This window comes from Lemur catta, chromosome 26 (genome assembly GCF_020740605.2).
Source record: "Lemur catta isolate mLemCat1 chromosome 26, mLemCat1.pri, whole genome shotgun sequence".
NCBI lineage: Eukaryota > Metazoa > Chordata > Mammalia > Primates > Lemuridae > Lemur > Lemur catta.
The window spans coordinates 6452059-6472355 of record NC_059153.1 but is presented as its reverse complement, the minus strand read 5'-3'; the positions used below and the strand labels follow the sequence as shown (position 1 = coordinate 6472355).

Below are 20297 nucleotides of genomic sequence, written 5' to 3'. Positions count from 1 at the left end.
CGGCCGGAAGGGGCTCGGCCCGGACCGGAAGTCCCGCCTCGTCCGGGGCGCCGCCATGTGGCACCGCTAGGAACGGCCGGAAGCAGGACGCTGCGGCGACGGTGGGTCGTCGGCCGCCCCCGGCCTTGTCACCCCTGCTTTTCGGGATGTCGGGCTCCCTTGGTGCCTCCCGGTGTCTCCAGAGTGTTGCTTCCCTTTTCCATCAATTCCGCGGTCGCCAGCCCTGACCTCTACCGAGACCCCAGACTGGGCTCGAACCCGGGCTCCCGCTCGCCGGCCGAGTGGCCTTGTCCGGTTAACCACGGAAGGGAGCCCCAGTTTCCGCATCTGTAAAATGGGTACAATAAGAGTGTCTGCCTCAGAGTTGTAAAAATTGAAAGAATAGGCAGCGCTGGCACATAGCGCCAAGCAAGTGTTTATTATTAAGATTTTTTATTACTAGTTTTTTTTTCCACCGGGGAACCACCACTGCACCTGCCCGGATCTTCTCCACGCCCCACGGGCCCTTCAGATGGCTCCTGTTTTAGCATAATGCATTTTGTGGATTCTTCCCTTCCCATTTCCCTAATGGGTGATAGTTAAGCGTGTCTTTACTGGGTTTGTGTCCTAGAGGGTAGAAGCCAGTGGACCCTTTTTTTTTTTCTGCTTGTACATTTGTCCCAGCTGAAACAAACAGCCTACTAAAATGGCCTGGGTTTGGAGAGTCGGGAGAATGGGGCGGCGGGGGTTCTTCATTTACTTTATGCTTTGCTTCTGGCTTCCAGGGGAACCGCTACCCTACAAAGTCCAGAGCTGGAGCAGCCTCTCCTCTCTCCTGCCTTGATGTCTCGCCCCCAACAGTGAGTTTGCTCCTGGGCTCTGATGATGCCACTTCCACCCCCTGCCCCACCAGCTGCAGGGCTGCTCCATCTGCAGTCAAGAATTTTGCATTTAATCTTACCCTACCCTTTCGCTCTTCTAACCTTGCACACCCGTGTAACCATTTCTCCTAGCAAATGGGGTCTGTTTAAAATACTTATTATTTCCGTTTTCCTGCTCAGAAGCTGGGCTGATAAAGATGCGGGTGTCTACTGCCTTGCAGTATGTACAAAGCCCCTGGAATCCAGCAGAGGGTTGTTGCAGTTTTTACAAAGAAGGGGATATCATTCTGAATTCTGTCTCCCTAAACTAATGAATTTTAAAGCACCAGACCACATCAGCACACCTGTAGGGTACTGTACCTACCCATCAGTAACATCTGTTCATCCTGGCAACATAAGGGCCACGAGGGAGTGTGTGTGGTAGCAAGAGAAGGAAAAACATATGGAAAGTCCTCCCATATATTTCATACTCTTTGAAGAAGCAATTTCACTTCTAGGCACTTTTTATAAGGAAGTAATTGAGAGATCAACATCATAAACTGCTTCTCAAGAGGAACGACTCCAAACCTATGCAGATGCTCTTCAAATTACGATACGTTACATCCTGAGAACCCATTGTAAGTCAAAAACGTCATAAGTTAAAAAATGAATATAATAACCTAATAAACCCATCTTAAGTTCAGAAAATTGTAGATGGAACCATTGTAAGTTGGGGACCATCTGTATATCCAACTGCCTATTGAACATCTTACTGGAATGTCCCCCACCATCTTGCCTGCAGTTTGAATGGTTTTTGTCTCCTCCAAAAGTTCATGTTGAAACTTAACTCCCAAGGCAACAGTATTGGGAGGTGATTGAGCTTAAGGGCTTTGCTCTTACGAATGGGATCAGGTGCTCTTATAAAAGGAATTGTAAGTTTGTGAAAAATGTTTATTACATTTTTAAAGCACTTAAACCATCAAAAAGAGAGAAAAGGGGCTGGGTGTGGCATTTCAAGCCTATAATCTGAGCACTTTTGGAGGCTGAAGTGGGAGTATCATTTGAAGCCAAGCGTTCAAGACCAGTCTGGGCAACATAGTGAGGCCCCATCTCTACAATAAATAAGAAAAGAAATTAGCTAGGCGTGGTGGCGTGCACCTGTAGTCCTCATTACTCAGGAGAAAGAGGTGGGAGGATCACTTGAGCCCAGGAGTTCAAGGCTGCAGTGAGCTATGAAGCTATGATTGTGCCACTGAACTCCAGCCTGGACAAAAGAGCAAGACTGACAAAAAATAAAAAAGAAAAAAAAGAGAGAAAAGTAACAGTCTTTAAGTATACTTATAACTAGGAGGACATGCATATAAATACTACTTTCTATAAAATTTTTTATTATATACAATTCCTGAAATTTTCCCTGTAAATTTATTCCTATTTTAAAAACACTAATAATGCAACAATCTTAAAGAATTGGGGGATAAAGGATTTAGTAAAATGAAATATACCTTTAAAATGAAAGTAATTTATCCCTAATTTGTTGGATTTATAATTTGTTTTCTTTAACTGGTCACTGTATCTCTATGCATTACAGAAAATGATGAGTTACTCTAGAGATTTGGATCAGAAAAATACTAAAAATTATTTTTGTTACTTTATACCAAACCACCATAAAAATGGATTTAGTTATATATATTCTTTACAATATATGGCACATTACTGTAGTCACCGCAAACACTATATTTTTTACCCCAAACAATAAAGTTACAACTGAATATAGAAGCCAATCTGTGTATATATGCTCAAAAGAAAGATAACAAAAGCAAACTGTGGCTATCGTACTAAATATGTTTCAGATTATGAACAAGTACATCCAAAAGAAATCTCTGGAGCTGTTGCTCACTTTGGGTTCCCAACATTCTCCTCTGGGGATTTATATCAGGTAACTTAGGAGTGATGCAAAATTAGGGTTCATTTGCCAGCCATGGGTTGTTCAGAATTCCCTCCGATCTGAATTTACATCTACTGTTTTTTCTCCCATCCATTTATGGATCAAATGTATAATAAACAAAAGCTTGTTGTTGATTCTGGTGAAATTTAGCTGAGGAAAACAGCTTTGGCTGGTGGGCACAGGAGCTTGGAAAGCTCAACTGAAAGGGAAAAACTGGACATCTCATCCTGGATAGGAACTGGATTCCAACTTAAATTCCAACTGTACTAGTTTTATTGTTTCTCTCATGTCTGTACGTTGCATATGGCAAGACTTATCTCAAGCCAAAGCTCAAGCCATGGTTTCACGTTTGTCGTGCTGTATTCAGGAAAACTGGAACTCGTATTATGAAGGAGCAATACCACATCCATTTCTAAGTCTAGATTGGGAGTTGTTGTATTAATACCAGTGGGAAAAAGCACATAGTGTACGTGTATGTACACGTGTGCACACACACATATATGTTAATGTATCACACAGAAAATTTGTGTTAAGCTGTATAGGAAGGTGACCTTTGTATTTAGAATACTGAACAAGCAGGACTCGTAGTAAAATCATAAAGCAAATTAATTTTTTTTCTTCTGCTACCCTTTCTGTGGGTCTGTCTCTTCCCCTGTCTCTGGATGAAAACTTGAGCAGTGTTCCATGCCTTTTCTGGCCGTTATTAAATTATTAAATTAGAAACAGTTATTTGGCTATTTAAGCTTTAGTCTCAGTTTGAGAATCAAAATATGAGGTCAAAATTTAGTTCTAGCTTTGGAGTTAAGGCTTCTCTCCCTGTCCCATTTCCAGATAGAGCAAAATACACCTCAGGCATATCTCCATTCTAACTGCAGGAGACGATGCCCGGCCTGCGTTGTCACAAACTCCAAAAACTGTGTCAGCTTCCACCCTCAGCTTCACCAGTAATTCTAAGACTTGCTCTAGGCAAGTCCGAACAGGTCTGGACAGCTTAGCTTCTTGTTCTGTTAAAAGGACATAATACAAGCTGACCTCACCCAGATGCTATGTAAAATGGTTTCTATTTATTACAAGTACTGTTTGATTGTTGTGTCTATATTGGTGTGGAACACCACCCTCATCACACGATGGCATCAGAAGATTTCATGCCACGCAGGATACCACATTCTTGGAGATACTAGGAGGATTATATCACACATGTCCAATTAATTTTTGGAATTGTGTGGCAGTGAAATCTAAAGATAAATTTGGAATTTAGTGAGGCTGAAGAATTGTCTCAAATTGTTTTTAATTATGTCTGCAGACTATGACTTTTAGATATCTCAGGATAGCCTCAAAATTTTAGTAAAAAATATAACTAATAAGCTTATAAATAGAGCATTACAGACACATTTCTTATTTTGAAATGAAAAAAGTTTCTGATATTATTGGTATTCATTTACTTAAGACCCCATGGAACTCAACAAAATAGTAGAACTGGAAAACGGATTGCTAATTTATCCAGGATATAGTAATAACTCTAATTCTGAAAGAATCCTATCTATCTTTCTCAAAGAAATTGGAACTTGCACTGCGTATAGTTTGATAAGATTAATTATGTAGCGTTTTTTAAGGGATTAAAAAATGTCAAAAGAGCCTTGTACTTACTTTATAACTAGCAGTAATACTTTATTTATTTTATTTTATTTATTTTATTTTTTTTGAGACAGAGTGTCACTCTGTTGCCCGGGCTAGAGTGCCATGGCGTCAGCCCAGCTCACAGCAACCTCAAACTCCTGGGCTCAAGCGATCCTCCTGCCTCAGCCTCCCGAGTGGCTGGGACTACAGGCATGCACCACTATGCCCGGCTACTTTTTTCTATATATATTTTTAGTTGTCCAGCTAATTTCTTTCTATTTTTTTAGTAGAGACGGGGTCTCGGTCTTGCTCAGGCTGGTGCTGAACTCCTGAGCTCAAACAGTCCGCCCGCCTCGGCCTCCCAGAGTGCTAGGATCACAGGCGTGAGCCACCACACCCGGCCTGAGATTAAATCTTGTTTTTGTACCATTTTGTCCTGTCAGCCATCACCCTTGACACTGGGCCGTGATTTTTGAACCTTGAACCATTTATACTCAAATTTTTTGCAATTGTTTTTACAATTGGCTCTCCTGTTTTTCAAAATACTGAGTTCTCCAAATAAATTTTGGGATCTTGAATATAACAACTGTGATATATTAGAAGAAATAGATCTTGGCAGGTAACATATCTTTACGTTCTCAACGTTGGACTTGTCGCACCCCTCTTGAGACACACACATGCACACACAGAAGTAAGAATATTTTTGCAAATTTAGAGTAAAAATTTTAGGAAGTCTATTAGGAAAATTGTTCTTGGGCTATCAAGAAAAAAACATTTCATGTCTTCAGAGATTGAAAGTAGGAAAACACTCACTACAAAAACCCAACAGGCAGCTCTGCTCGTTGAGAAAATGTGGGTTGTGACTACATAAGGTAAAAAATTTTGATTTCCACTTACGTTGCCATTTAGGAACACTTGCGTGACTGTAAAATGCCTTCTGTGGATGGGATGCATTTGATTTGTCACCATTTCTTTATAGGAATAGAGATAACGTAAAGGGAGTCTCTGAAGAGCTATTCAAGACTTTCATGCTGGCCAACCATTTGGCATCTAATTACCTTCTTTTCTCTGTGCTTAAGACCATTTAATTCATTTAGAAACTCCAGCGCATCCTCCACTGTGAGCCATTTGTGGGAAGACTTGCTCTATACGATGCATTTTGCATGAGGTAATGAGAGGCCTGAGCAGAAGGGATTTGTTAGGCATAATTTATATCTACCCCACAGTCAGACCGAAGCTGTTCAGTGGCTTGCTGTCCCGTCTGGGGCGTATGCCAGCGTTTTGCCTCTACGCTGTCTCACTGTGGCTGTTTAGCTGTTTCACTAATTACTAACACATCTGCCAAGAGTAGTTTGGAGATAGAATAAAGCAGGGAATCATCATTGTTCATCATTTTGCTATTTCTTAGATGATTTCTTGTCCTCCTAAACTTTCTTTAAAGCATCAATGGTTTCACCAGTCTTCCACCCCTGAATTCGATGTTTGTTCTTGCTTCTCTTTTAGCAGAATCCACGTTGCTCTGAGAGTGGCTTTTTTCCAACTGATGTCTTGTCCTTCCTAGTGCCTCAAACTGGATCCTGTTCAGACATGTTATCACAAGTTAGGATGAGTTTATTTTGGTGCAAAAAAATTGAAATCCATGTATAGTTTTTTCATTATATGCATTTTCCACGAACTTTTTGAAGTTCCCTTATATAACATATTAACTGCAGTCACACATTGTACAGTAGATTTCATGAACCTACTATATTACTGTCTACCCAAAATTTTGTGTCCTTTGACCAACATCTTCCCCAAGCCCTCATTCCCGACTCTGGTCACCACTATTCTACACTCTTCTCCTATGAGTCCAATTTTTATATTTCACATATGACAGCATATGATATTTGTCTGTCTGTGCCTGACTTATTTCACCTATCATCATGTTCTCCAGACTCATACATGTTGGCACAAATGACATATATGCTTATTTTCTAATATAAGTATTAAAAATTTTATAATTTCTTCCAACTATCATCATAGTTATACTCCACAAATTTGGAATTTTTAAAATTCCAAAAAGTAAATTCATTTTCATTTGGTCCTAAATATCAACTTCCATTGTGGTTGTTTTTTTTTAATTATAAAATACATGGTTATGTGTTTTGACATTTCAAATAAAATTTTCCCCTCTGCCTTTTTTTTTTTTTTTTTTTTGAGACAGAGTCTCACTTTGTTGCCCGGACTAGAGTGAGTGCCATGGCGTCAGCCTAGCTCATAGCAACCTCAAACTCCTGGGCTTAAGGGATCCTACTGCCTCAGCCTCCCGAGTAGCTGGGACTACAGGCATGCGCCACCATGCCCGGCTAATTTTTTCTATATGTATTTTTAGTTGTCCAGATAATTTATTTCTATTTTTAGTAGAGACGGGGTCTCACTCAGGCTGGTCTCAAACTCCTGAGCTCGAGCGATCCACCCGCCTCGGCCTCCCAGAGTGCTAGGATTACAGGCGTGAGCCACCACGCCCGGCCACTTTTACTGTTTTTAAACTTAGCATTTTGGAATAATTGTAGTCATTGGAAATTTGCTTAAAAGTTTCCAAAATATACACAAAACTCTTATATACCCACCTCCCAGATTCTGTGTTAACATTTCTGAACCACTTGAGAATAAGTTGCAGACACGATAACATATTACCCCTTAATATTTCAGTGTGTGTTTTCTTTATTCAATGATACCCTTCTACAAAGTTCTACTGCAACCATCAAAATCACGAAATTAGCCTTGTTTCAATATCATCATCTAATCCACAGGACCCATTAAAATTTTTCCAAACATCCCGATAATGTCCGTTATGGATCCAGGATCATGTGCTATGTTTAGTTGACATGTTTTTAGACCCCTTCCATGTAAAACATTTCCCCAGTCTTACTCTCTCTTTCATGCTCTTGTTACTTTGAATACTTGCTTTGTAGAAAGTCCCTCCATTGGTTTTATATGATACTTTCTGTTGGTTTGTGCATTTTGACGGAAATACCACATAAAAGATGTTGTGATCTCCTCAGTGCATCCCAGCAAGATCCACAAGATGTCAATTTGTGTCTTTTATCTGATGATATTCACTTTGAAAACTTGGTTAAGATGGTGTCTCCCAGTTTTCTCTAATTAATAAGTAATTAACTAAATACTCTGAGACTCTGTAAATATCTTATTCCCCATCATACTCTCACGCATCCGTTTTAGCGTCTTTTGATTAAGATGGCTGAGTCAGTGGTTGCCAATTGGCAATGCTTTACAGATGGTGGCATTCTACAATAGAGATTACCCTTTTTGCCCATTAATTAACTAATTAATTAATATCATTATAGACTCATGAATTTCTACTTTATCCAAAGGGTTTTTATCTATTACCATCGTTATTTGTCGGTTTGGTTTCTGACCTCACTTCCTGGTGCCATGTCTGCTAGTTCACGCTGTCTCCAGTGTATCCGCAGCTCTTCGGGCTGTTGGGGAGCGACATGCACCCACTTCATGCTGAGGACGCGAAGCTCTGCTGGGGCCACTTGAGAAGGACGTGTGTGGTCAGGTCCTCTTGGAGTTCTCCACCCTCCACTACTGTGCACCGGCTTCTCAGGGAACCTCAAGACCTCGCCTTGATTATTTACCTGGTTAGATTGTCTCACCTGGCCAGGGAAGCCCCTTCAAACTCGTTCTTGTGTTCTTTTGATATGTCACCAGTTGCCCAACAAGACAGCGTTCCTGCCCCAGCCCTGGCATCAGCCATTTCTCCAAAGACTCTTTGGCTCCATTTAGTGGAGAACAATTTCTAGAAAATTTCTGGGCGCTAGGTGTGCTCATTGCTAAAGGGGTTTCTTTACTTCTCAGACCTCTCGGGGGATCAAGCCATGAATATATGTGTACGGATAGGATATGGATATTCAGCTACACATACAACCACACGCGCATTTGCTTCTGCTTCTAGCATGTCTATGTCATATCCAAACATACATGTTAAACTGTCCATTTATTTAAAACAATGAGTTTACACAGATATCTCCATTTCCAATCCAACACCACGGGATTTATTCCAGCATGTCCTCTTTCCATATTGTACTCCTTTTCCCATTATTTTCAATTTTCTCTGTGTGTAACCAAATTCCCGGGCCTTCCCATGTGAAATTCAGCCTGATGAAGGATAAGGGGGAAGCAAAAAAGGAGGACAATGGAGCAAAGGAGAAAAGTCCAGTAAGAAAGCCTGGCTTTGGCCACACTACGATCCCCACTGCCTGGGATGCGGAAAGAAATCTCCCACGAGAAAGGAGAAGAGAAGAAAGAATCCGTCCAGTTATTGTTGATGTGAATTTTTATCACTTGGTTAAGGTGTGTCCGCCAGATTTCTTTAATTGTAAAAGATACGCTTTTTTCTGGATAATTTATATAATAAATGTGTGGTTGATTCTTTGAAGGTGAATATCCTGTTCCCCAACAATATTTTCACTACCCAGTGGTTTGAGCGTCCACTGATAGTCCTGTCCTGAACACGGCTGTGCTCGTGGTTGGAAGACGGAGATTTACTGATTCTATCAGCCCTTCTACGTTCGTTGTCTGACATCCTTTTCTGAAGAGTTGTTTCTCTTTCTCCCTTTTTTTCCTTTTTTTTTTTTTTTTTTAGTATCCTTATAAACTCATGGATCGTTTTTACACCTTGGGTGCGCAAGGAGGGATCACACACAAAGCCCCACTGGCCACCGGTCCACAGTGGAGCAAGGGAGAGAGGCCAACAAATAATTGCAGGAACGAGACACATTGTAGAACAGAGCAGAGAGGGTGTTAAGAAAAAAACCAAAGTATCTGTAAACATTAACTAGAAAGAACATCAATTTCCAAAGTTATTTCCCACCAAATCTTCTAGGTGGAGAAAACAGCACTTTATTCGAAGGCTGTAATGCCCCTGTGTACCGATATTGTCAATAAAGGAGAGATCTTAGGGGAATCTTTAATTTGGCCGTAACAACTGTGACTCTATTTCTGCCCCGAGTAACACATTTTGTAGCTTTATTTGCACTCCATGATGTCTTTTAAAAAGAATGTGTAGGTCGAGACGAGTGTTGTGGCTGTCTGCGAGGGATGGCTATATTTTATAAGAACAGTCCAAAGGATTATCACGTTTGACATATTTTCCCCTACAAATGTCTCTGTCTTGCTGAGAGGCTCAGAAGTTCATCATCACCGACCAAGAAACCAACAAAGCTCAGACTCCGAAATCCACTGGCTTTGTTTCGGTGTTTTTAAACCTCTGTGCTATTGTAGTTTTGTGTTCATTTAGCTTTTCACTAGTAAGCTCACAGATGAAGGGAAATCTTGCGACCTTCTCACTGCCTGAAACCTCCCTGCAGTCAGGGTGGCCACAGAGGACCGAGGTGAAGACAAGCACTTTGGTCCCGTGTCACCCCGTAAAGGACAGTCACCTTCACTAAAGCTCAGTGTCCTCATGGGAAAACGTCTGTCTTGCAAAGGTTGCTGGGTTGATTAATTGAGGTAACACATGTTAAGTTGATTTATCTTTACCAGCAATTAATTAAACGGTGGGCCCTGTTATTTCCAAATGGCACAAAACAAAAGGCAGACTTTCAAGCCACGGGTCGGAACAGTGCTTGATGATTTTTCCATTAGAATTATTTATTCATTAATTTATAGTCAGTGTTTTTCTAAAATATAACTGATTCCCTATCGTACTATTTGAAACCTCTCTTAATGAAATAGAGAGATTTGTGTACTGTTTTGGCACCGAGGTTGAATTATTTCACATTTATGTTTGTTTGTTTCCTACTCCCTTTCTCCCCGGTGCTGTGAGGACACAGCACTAGCTCTTGTCTTTTGATATTTGTGGTCTATGTCTCTTCTTAGCTAAATTCACATTATCTAATTAAAACCCAACTGTTTTTTGAAAATTTCCCTTGTGCCCTCATTATTATACTAACTAAACCTCACTCGCCGGTAACCTAAATCTCTTAGGCAACAAGCTGGTCCCCAACAGCTCGAAGAAACACACTGAGGTTCTACAGTTGTTTATAGACGGAGACAAAGGCTGCCTCTTGGTTGTACTTTCAGCAGACCAAGAGACCAAATGTTAACTACGGTGAAAATGCAGTGAAAATCTCATCATCACACCACACATATTTTGCAATTTTAATCTCAAAGTGTTTGTTTCACACCGACAGCTGATATTGTAAATATCATTATAAATTTGTGGCAAAAGTTATCTTGTCATAAATAATTTTCATAGCAACTCTCTATTCTCTCTAGTACATTAAACTATCAACCGGAGGCCTAACTAAAAGACGTAATAGTTTTATTAATCTTTTAGTAAGTTGACATTTTATACCACCCTTTGTTAATGATATCAAAAATGATATGGCCAGATTAGAGAAGATTAAATAAAAAAGAACATATTTAATGTCATTGTTTCTTTTTATTATGATCAATAATAGGAAGGATGATATTAACAGAGTCCTGCATGAATAAAAGACAAAGTATTTCTTTTAGAGTCTAATGACCATGGACAGATAATTAAGGCTTTATCCTCAAGGGAGCTGAGGAAACCTCCCGGTTGGTGGGTTTTTCCTGTCGAGGGAGAGCCTGGTTTCTGTCTTTCCCTGAGCCCAGCAGAGGAAGATGAGAAACAGATCCAATGATTCTTTCTTTCATCTCCCTTTCTCATGTTTTTCCCTTTATTCCATTCCCGGGGGGTGGAAATTTCAGAGCTGGCACGTTCAGTATACAAGTAACAGATTTCAAAAGAGGGGTTTGCAAAAATGATAGACCATGAATGTGGAAGAGGAAAATAGAAACGAGGGAAGGGGAAGAACAGTTTCAGGCTGAGTGTGCTGTGTAGAAAAAATACCACTGAAGCGGGTGTGGGAAGGGAAGAGGGCATTTGGGAAAAAGGACTGTAAAAATGAGGATAAACAACAGGGAATGCAGATGTTTCGAAGTCACTGTAGGAAATCAAAAGCATCGAGTGGGCAACTTAATTTTTCCCCCCAAAAGACTTTCTTGAGCTGATTCTTTATCAAACTCTTTGGCCACACACCCAGAAGATTCTGAACTGCTCAACAAGCAGCTCATCAAAGGATCCATCCCAGCTTGCTGTTCCCCTCACCTCTCACCTGCTCTGGAATCTTAACCGCTTCCCTCACCCCCTGGGGGGGCACAGCCCAGTGGACAGTTCTAGAAAGCCACAGTTTAGACTCTTTGCTTTTTGAGATAGGGAAGAGGCCCCGAGGGTTTAGACTAGCACAAAGGAATTGGTCGGATTAACTGGTACCACCAGGGAGCGCCAAGAGCCTCACAGGTGTTTGTGGTGAGGGGGTTGCGGGGAGAGGGAGGTGAGGGGGTTGCGGGGAGAGGGAGGTGAGGGGTTGCGGGGAGAGGGAGGTGAGGGGTTGCGGGGAGAGGGAGGTGAGGGGTTGCGGGGAGAGGGAGGAGAGGGGTTGCGGGGAGAGGGAGGAGAGGGGTTGCGGGGAGAGGAAGGCATCTGCAGCTCACGAGTGTCCTCCTAAGACCACGTCTGGGTGGGAAGCCCTGGGTCTAATTCCGGAGTCACGCTCCTAGGGAGGGCAGCCGTGTACCCAAAATGAAGAATAGGAAAGGGCAAGAAGTAAAGATTTTATTTTATTTTATTATTTTTTTAATTATTATTTTTTTTGAGACAGAGTCTTGCTCTGTTGCCCAGGCTAGAGTGCCCTGGTGCCAGCCTCACTCATAGCAACCTCAGACTCCTGGGCTCAAGCGATCCTCCTGCCTCAGCCTCCCGAGTAGCTGGGACTACAGGCATGTGCCACCATGCCCGGCTAATTTTTTCTGTATATTTTTAGTTGTCCACCTAATTTCTTTCTATTTTTAGTAGAGACGGGGTCTTGCTCTTGCTCAGGCTAGTCTCGAACTCCTGACCTCAAGCGATCCGCCCGCCTTGGCCTCCCAGAGTGCTGGGATTACAGGTGTGAGCCACCGCGCCCAGCCGAAAGCAATTGTTTTAATCAACATTGTGGGCTGGAATCCTCTAGCAGCACATCTATAGGGAAGAAAAAAGGACCGTGATTAATTGATAAGATATAGACATGGTGGAGAAGAGGGTGAAGACGATCATTCATTCATTCATTAATTCCTTCAAGTAATATCTAGGAAACTCCATAACGTAAAATTGAATGGCCTAAGTGTTTTGTATTTTTAATACAGTAAAAAAATGTTAAAATTCCTGTGTGGGAATACAAAAAAAGTATCAGCACATAATTTAGTCTTTAGCAGTATTATTTCTTTTGTGTTTCAAAAGTTTAATAACACTTTAATTTGGTCTAAATTCCTTTGCCTACCAATTTGAAAGACAGAGAAAATCCACTTCCTTCCCAAAGCAGCTGAGATTTTAATTAAGTGTACGTTATTTACTGGACTTCAGGGTCCCAAATAAACAGTGGGTGAGATTTTTTTGCTTAGAGGTTAGCAGGTCCTCAAGGGTTTATAACAACTTTTCCTGGCCAGATCCATTTCCGTCTGGATTGTGAAACTGCTTCTTGACACACGCTTTGGAAGGGAATAAACTTTTGGTCCTCTAAATAATATTGAGCAAACATTAAGCTTCTAGAAAAAAAAAAAGAACAAAAACATACCATCTGTCGAGTGCCTATGAAGTAGCTAACGTGGCATTTTTCTTTACGACATCTCTGCACAGCATCACTATGGGGCTCATTGTCATCCACAGATGTGACTCAGAGAGGAACTAGCAGAAATCCGAGCTAGTGAACAATATTGGGAGTAGAATTTGACATAATGTCCGATGTTGTTCATCTACGTGCTACCCACCAGACAACCTAGTAACCCTTAATTCAGATATAACAGTGACAATACAGAGAATAATTTTACTTACTAATGTTAAAAAAAATTAGTCAATTCAGCTTATGAATGGCCACACCTAAATTGTCATACCCCCTTTTTCCGATGGAAAAGTTAACTGTCGGAAACCTGCCAGGGATAAAGGGAACAAAACCGTTTGCAGCCAACTCTAACCTGCACAGAAGCCCCGGAGGCACGATCCATCTGAGGTTGAGGAGAAGGAATTTTCTGAATTTTTTTTTTTTGCCTGTTAATTCAGGAATTCATAAAGAAGCCTAGATCTTCTTTAAAGGTCTTTATCAAACATATTCTGAAAACAAAAACATATAGAAAATCACAAAGCACAAAATCATAGCCTCCAAAGACAGCTATATATCACGATCAAAACTGAAAATCATATTACTATTTATCTTCTTAAAACTCATGTCATTTTTCAGGTTTTTGTGTTTTCATAATTACGATTTCTTATTTCAAATTCAATGGAACTCAACATCTTCTATAAAGTTGTCCGTCCGCTCAGCCTCGGCTGTGGTCTCCAACAGATTAATAACTCATGCTTTGTGCCAAGGACTGTCTTTCTTGTTGACTGACCACATTGCATCTTTCTAATGACTATTCGATAGCAACGAACATTAAGTCATATGCAAAGGCTTCTTACACTGGACAGAGGTTTCTAAACCTTCTAAAAATAAAGGCTAAGTCTGGGGTAGCGTCATAGTTTTAACTCCCTGAGTTTGTTTTATTACACAACTCTGCTATTAATACTGCCAATGAGTCTCTGTTTCAAAACGGTATCAATCTTTCAGCACCAAAAGGAGGGCAAGTAGCCTTCACAATGTAACTGTTTTATGCAAGAAGGGGGAAAAAAGAAATTCTTTCTGATTTTAGCTCTACCAGCAAATTTTGCTTCCAGTTGTCACAGCTGTAGGATGCATACATATAAGCCTTTTGATGCTTCGGGTTTTTCTGTTTGGTTGAGGGTCCATAGGGAAACAATGGAAATATATGTAGCTTGATATCTTGGACAGGAAATTCTACTGCATTACAAAATACTCAGAGTTGTTTGTCTTGCAGATAGCAAATATTATTTAACCCAAAAAGTTTGGTAATCTTCTCATCAAATGAAACCATGACGGTTTTTTGTTTTGTTTTATGTTTCTTTGTCTTTAGCAACATTCTAATACAGACAGCTTTACAAGTGATATCTTTTCAGGAATTATCTTCCTTATCCGATTTCCTGCTCCCCTGGGACTCAGTTTCAGGGGGTGCCTGAAATCCTTTGCCGGTTCCATGCATTCTTCTCTCCCCATTCAAATGTTAGTATCTCCAGACTGGCTGACACATTAAGTCTTGTCAGGCAGCCGGTACACTCTGGAGTCATCTAATAGGAATCTGGATACCTGAATTCATGGATAAAAATCTTTTGTTTTCTTGCAGCCAGACAAGTAATAGACCAAGAATGCGTCTGCTCATAAAGCAGAGTAGGGAGATTTAATTGTGGGGAAATTAAATCACTTTTGCTTGGAGCTGACCCTGTGTTTTCTGTAAAGTGACTGTTTAATTGACAATGCATTTGCAAGACACTTAGCATTTGGAAAATACAAAAGGCCACATTACAAATACTTCATGACCTTGAGGCAGACCCCTGCAGATTAGCCACTCCCAGATTCCTGAGCCCCAGAATCTCTGTGAGATAACCAATGCCTGTTCTTTTAAGCCACGAAATTGTGGAATCATTTGTTACAATGCGTAGATAACTAACACAATTACTCATTCATCGTTAGCATCCAGAATCCGTAGGCTGAAATACCCATGAAACCTCATAACTTAGCATGAAGTTGCCAGCTAACGCATGACCTAGGTGTGGTAAACTCAAATGCTTACGAAGGCCAGGTGGGGATGCCACCATAGCGAATTGGGGACTATTCTGTAGGTCTAAGGTCTCAAACAGCTATGGACATTTGTTGCCATGTGGGTATTTGGGTTGCAATGTTGCCAGATCTTTTGAATTTTCAAGGTGTAGTACCCATAGGTCGATCTCTTCCCAAGCATTTATTATACCCCAGATAATCAGTCCAAGCTAATCATAGGACGTTGACCCTTCCTGCCAGGGAATGTTCCATGAACAGGCATGTGACCCAATTCTGGCCAACAAAATTTGAGGAGAAATCTCCTAAGAGGCTTCTGAGAAAGATTTCTTTAAGCCCAAAAAAGAGGCACAGAAAGAACAAATCTCTTTTTCCTCTGAGCAGCTCTGTCTAAAGGTGATGTCTTGCCGTGTGCTGGCAGTCTGAACGGAACAGAAAGTCACAAGGAGCCTGAGACCTCAACAGCCCAGTCAGATACTGGAGTGATCAAACCTGGCGAACGTGGCACTTCCTATCTTATGAGACCCATGTGGTCCTTTAAAATACCTGACGTTAAGGCAGTGGGAGTTAAGGTTTATTTTACTTGCAGCCAAAGGCATTCTAACAGTAATGCCAGGGAAGCTAACCATCCATCATCTATAATCTCGTGTGTAGGCTACTGAGTTGTAAACGATGTATGAAGCTGAAATTTTAAAACGAGTCTCTAGCAAGCAAAATACATCTGGATGGCGTATGCATCTTGCTGGCTGTTAGTCTGTGATCTCTTGTGTAGACTCTGTACTACCGCATTATAAAAAAGTGAAAAAGGCTCATCTGCATTTTCCTTGCAGACTTCATTTGTTCAAAGGCTGTTGATTGGCTGCCAGCGAAAGGCCAGTCCCTGTGAAGTAGATAATTCTTTCCATTAAGGAGCTTCTAATGGCAACTCCGGGACCCTGTTACCGCGATTGGGAGACCCTGTGTGTACACAGTGTCCGGGGAATGCGTACTTTGAGAGCAGCATTTGGTCAGGGAAGATTTCACAGTCCGAACAGGGCTTCACAGAATGTGGATAACTTTGTCCGGCTGACGAAATTTTAGGTAACTTCGTGCTTAGTGTATAAGAGCCAAGTGTCACGTGGCTATGAAAAAGTTAATGAAATCCTAGTGCGGGTATTTAGGGCAACAATTTTATTCCATTGAAATCTGCAGAGGTCAAATAAAATCTGAGGTATTGTTTCTAACCCTGTGAACTGCAGTTTAATGGGGATATTGCTACACTGGCATTTAACCAGAGAAGGGATTCCAGCGCGAGGCGTGGAAGTAAGCCGTGGTGGAAGGAACGATGGCATATTTAGTCTAGAAAAAGCAGAGAAAGCCCTGATCACTGTCTTCACAGACGAAAATGAAAGTCATTAGCTTAGTGTTCACCATTAACGTAGTATTTTTAATTCTTACAACTCTGTAAAGTAGAATTGCTATCTCCATGGAAGAGATGGGCAAACTATATTTCGAGAGGTTAGCAGTGACTGATGGATCATCAAGGATCCCTAAATCATTATCTTTCTTTTTTTTTTTTGAGACAGTCTCACTCTGTTGCCAGGCTAGAGTGAGTGCCGTGGCGTCAGCCTAGCTCACAGCAACCTCAAACTCCTGCGCTTAAGCGATCCTCCTGCCTCAGCCTCCCGAGTAGCTGGGACTACAGGCATGCACCACCACACCTGGCTAATTTTTTTCTATATATTTTTAGCTGTCCAGCCAATTTCTTTCTTTTTTTAGTAGAGACGGGGATCTCACTCTTGCTCAGGCTGATCTCGAACTCCTGACCTCGAGTGATCCTCCCGCCTCGGCCTCCCAGAGTGATAGGATTACAGGCATGAGCCACCGCGCCCGGCCTAAATCGTATCTTTCTGCCTCCCCCTCTCCCAGCCAGTTACCCAGCAGACACTTACATGTTAGAGGACAAGCCCAAACCTGAGCTTTTACGATTAGCAGGGCTTTTGCCCCCAGATCCTGTAGTAGTTGCCTTGTAGCTATGCTAAATGGCTAAGCAGTGTCGTTCCCTCCCTTTCCCTTCAACCCATACCCAAATCTCAGCTTCATGGCTCTTTAAGTAAAGAAAAACACACTAAGCAAAAGGAGAGAAAATATGTAATCGATCGTTTATGCTGACAAAGACTTGTTCATGCCCTGCGTGATAATACCACTACTAAGGGACTTGAGTAACCTGAACCGATTGGTCTTCTTGGATCTGCCCCTCCAAATCAGCACATCTCCGCTTTCTTGAGGATAGAGAGAGGTTGGGGAGAAAGGAGACTTCAACACCTCCTGGAGGCCAAGACGCTAACTAATTTAACAGGGATTTGAACCCAGGTGGGTTGGATTCCAAAGCTGTTACTTCCCCCTTAACCCTGACCCCCGCCTGGGAGCCGTAGGAGGACAGAGCCAGAACCACAGCTGGATAAAATGGATTTCTACCTGGAGGTAACGTCCGAGTCTGTAGAAGACAACAGTGTTCCAACAATTCGGACTTCCTAGAAACGGAGTGCGCTGCCTCCCAAGTAGGAATTTCCGCCATGCTCAGTTTTCAAGAACTAGCTGGAGGTCCACTGGCCGGGAAGTTCTGGAAGGATGCCTGCACTTGACAGCAAGTTGGAGCTCGAAGTCCTTTTCGGCACTAAGACTCGGTGATTCCAGGTCACCGGGGAGCAGGTCTGGTGCGGCTTTTCCTTCCTGTGCGACCGCAGCCCACTTGGAAGGAGAGGGCTGAGGGATTTGGAAACCACTCGGTAGACCTGGGCAAACTTCTCAGGACGGGTCTGGACCTGCAGTGTGGATCTCTGGCTTGCAGGAGCGGGCTTGCTGGGAGGAAGAGGGGGAGACGCTGCAGGAGAGAGGCCGAGAGCTGGCAGGAGCTTGGGGGCAGCCCGGGGTCACCGGTCTCAGAGGGGAAGTCACCCAGGGGCGGTGAGAGGCAGGCACAGCCGGAGGGAAATCTGGACAAACTTCTAGGTTTTCACACGGTGACTTAGTTTGTGGGGTTAAGAATTGCAAGGCAGTTACCAATACTAGTCAGCATACCGTAGTTGACATTTATGGAATGTTCTGTTCCCTCCCCAGATTTATCATGCAAGTACTACTACTGCCCCCTTCTCATGGATCGGGGGCCTTCGGCTTGGGGGGGGGGCCAAGGGAACTTGTCTAAGGTACCCCTGGGATTAAAGGCTAGAGTCAGAATGAGCACCATTTATTCTGAAAGCAACATGTTTTTAGAACTATTTATTCACATATATATATATATATATATTCCTCACCTGTTAGTATATATAATTTGGGCAACCCTGAATATGAGTCTGTAGAACTAATTTCCATATATTAACTATATCAAGTTTAGATGAATTTAAAAAAATAAATTCAAACTAAAAAAGCATTTTGTTCCGATCTCATACGTTTCAACCTTAAACAATAAGGAAAATAGAGTTCAAGTGATGCTGAAGGGCATTATGGACACAATGAGTCACTAGAACTTTCCTTTTCCTCTTGGACGCCAGGTAGAAGGGACAGCCTAACAGGATTGCTGTTGGAATCGCTGGTCCCCAGAGCTCTCCCGGCTCGGGGCGGGCAGAGGAGAGTGTTACTAACACAAGGCAGAGGTATAAACTTCACCTGCTAACAGAGGACTTCTGACTCTGAATCACTCTGCCATTAATGTAGCCACTCATCACTTATTGCCTGGATGTTTCTCTTATTTTCTTGAATTTCAAATTAAATATCATATCGTCATTTACTTGTCATTCAGCCCTCTAAAGGCCTGACAATGTCTTATAATTTAGGATCTCCTAGAAGCCCTAGATGGGCCCTCCTATTATTTGATTTTTTTCCCCTTTGATGTGCAACAGCCATGTTCAGTGTTCCTTGAACAAATTTTTTTGCAATCGGAGTTGTAAAAGTAAATACTGCTTTTATGCCATCTGTTTAAAAGCTCTGAGCTTTTCCAAACACAGGCAGCATCTAAATTGCAAATGGGCCTTTTCCAAAAGTTATTTCATAGATTGGTTTTTGGAATTCTGTAAAACCAAGATACATATTGGTTATGTTTCCAAATCAAACTACACAAGAGCTATTCGGCCCATCACTTACGGGAAGTAAAATGATCCTCTGAGGCACCGCAGAGGCAAATGCTCATTTGTGACAGTGGCCGTGGGAACGTGCACGCCTGCAGGTGTGTGTAGCCCCCCAAGACTGCCTGCCCTGCCTGCTGCCTGCGGGCAGGGGGACCCCTCCCCGCCCCACCCCCAGCCTCCCAGCGAGGTCTGGACCTGGCTGCACCCGCGGGGGTGGGAGGCCAGAGGGAATCGAACTCTTCCCCAAGTCAGTGAGTTTGGCTTTTGCTTGAAGGAATCAGAGGCGACTCGGGTGACAAGGGGGGATCTGGGGGCCTCCTGGGGACTCCCCAGTGTTGTGATGGGGATGCCTGCAAGGTGTCGATTCCTCCTGTTCCCTTTCCTTGCTGCTGAGGGGAAGGGACGGCAGAGGATCGGCTGTGGGTTCCGGCAGGGTGACAAGCTGGAGGTGCCTCCTCCTTTGGCTTTGGCATCTCGACAGAGCTGACGAGAGTCAGAGGAGGGAGCTGTGACTAGGTGGTGGCCTCACAGAGGAGGAGGACAGGGTTTCTTCCTGCAAACCTCCCTCCCGGGTCCCTTCACGCTGTGGTGGGATGGTGGCAGGGAGGATGCATTCAGGGCTTGAACTGGGAACTGCGATTCTAGACATCTGCACGGTGGCAGCAGCGAGGACTGAAAAGAGGGAGGAAGGGGAATTATGAGCAGAGAAGGGATCATATATGAAGAACAGATCCACTGAAATCACACTTTGCCTTCCAAATAGAAGGCAAGACCCTAGTTTCATTCTCTTCCACAAGTACAGCTTTTTTTTTGTTGTTCTTTTTTGGGCTTTTTTTTTTTTTTTTTTTTTTCTTTTTGAGACAGAGTCTGGCTCTGCTGCCCTGGCTAGGGAGCAGTGTCATCGTCATAGTTCACAGCAACCTCAAACTCCTGGGCTCAAGCGATCCTCCTGCCTCAGCCTCCTGAGTAGCTGGGACTACAGGCATGCGCCACCATGCCCGGCTAATTTGTCTATTTTTTACGGAGGTAGGGTGGGTCTCAGTCTGGCTTAGACTGC

The 20297-nt window shown here is 42.6% G+C and overlaps 2 long non-coding RNA genes across 2 annotated transcripts; one reads left to right on the top strand and one right to left on the bottom strand.

The window, feature by feature from the left end:
- Positions 1–49: 49 nt before the first annotated feature.
- On the top strand, positions 50–10331 carry LOC123627697. The gene is made up of 3 exons (XR_006731433.1): positions 50–101; positions 765–1477; positions 7776–10331. It is a non-coding gene; the product is annotated as an uncharacterized LOC123627697 (long non-coding RNA).
- A 2810-nt stretch (positions 10332–13141) lies between these two features.
- LOC123627695 lies at positions 13142–17920 on the bottom strand. Its single transcript, XR_006731432.1, has 3 exons — positions 17595–17920; positions 13444–13579; positions 13142–13172 (listed from the first exon to the last, which is right to left on the bottom strand). It is a non-coding gene; the product is annotated as an uncharacterized LOC123627695 (long non-coding RNA).
- Between the last annotated feature and the right edge of the window lie 2377 nt (positions 17921–20297).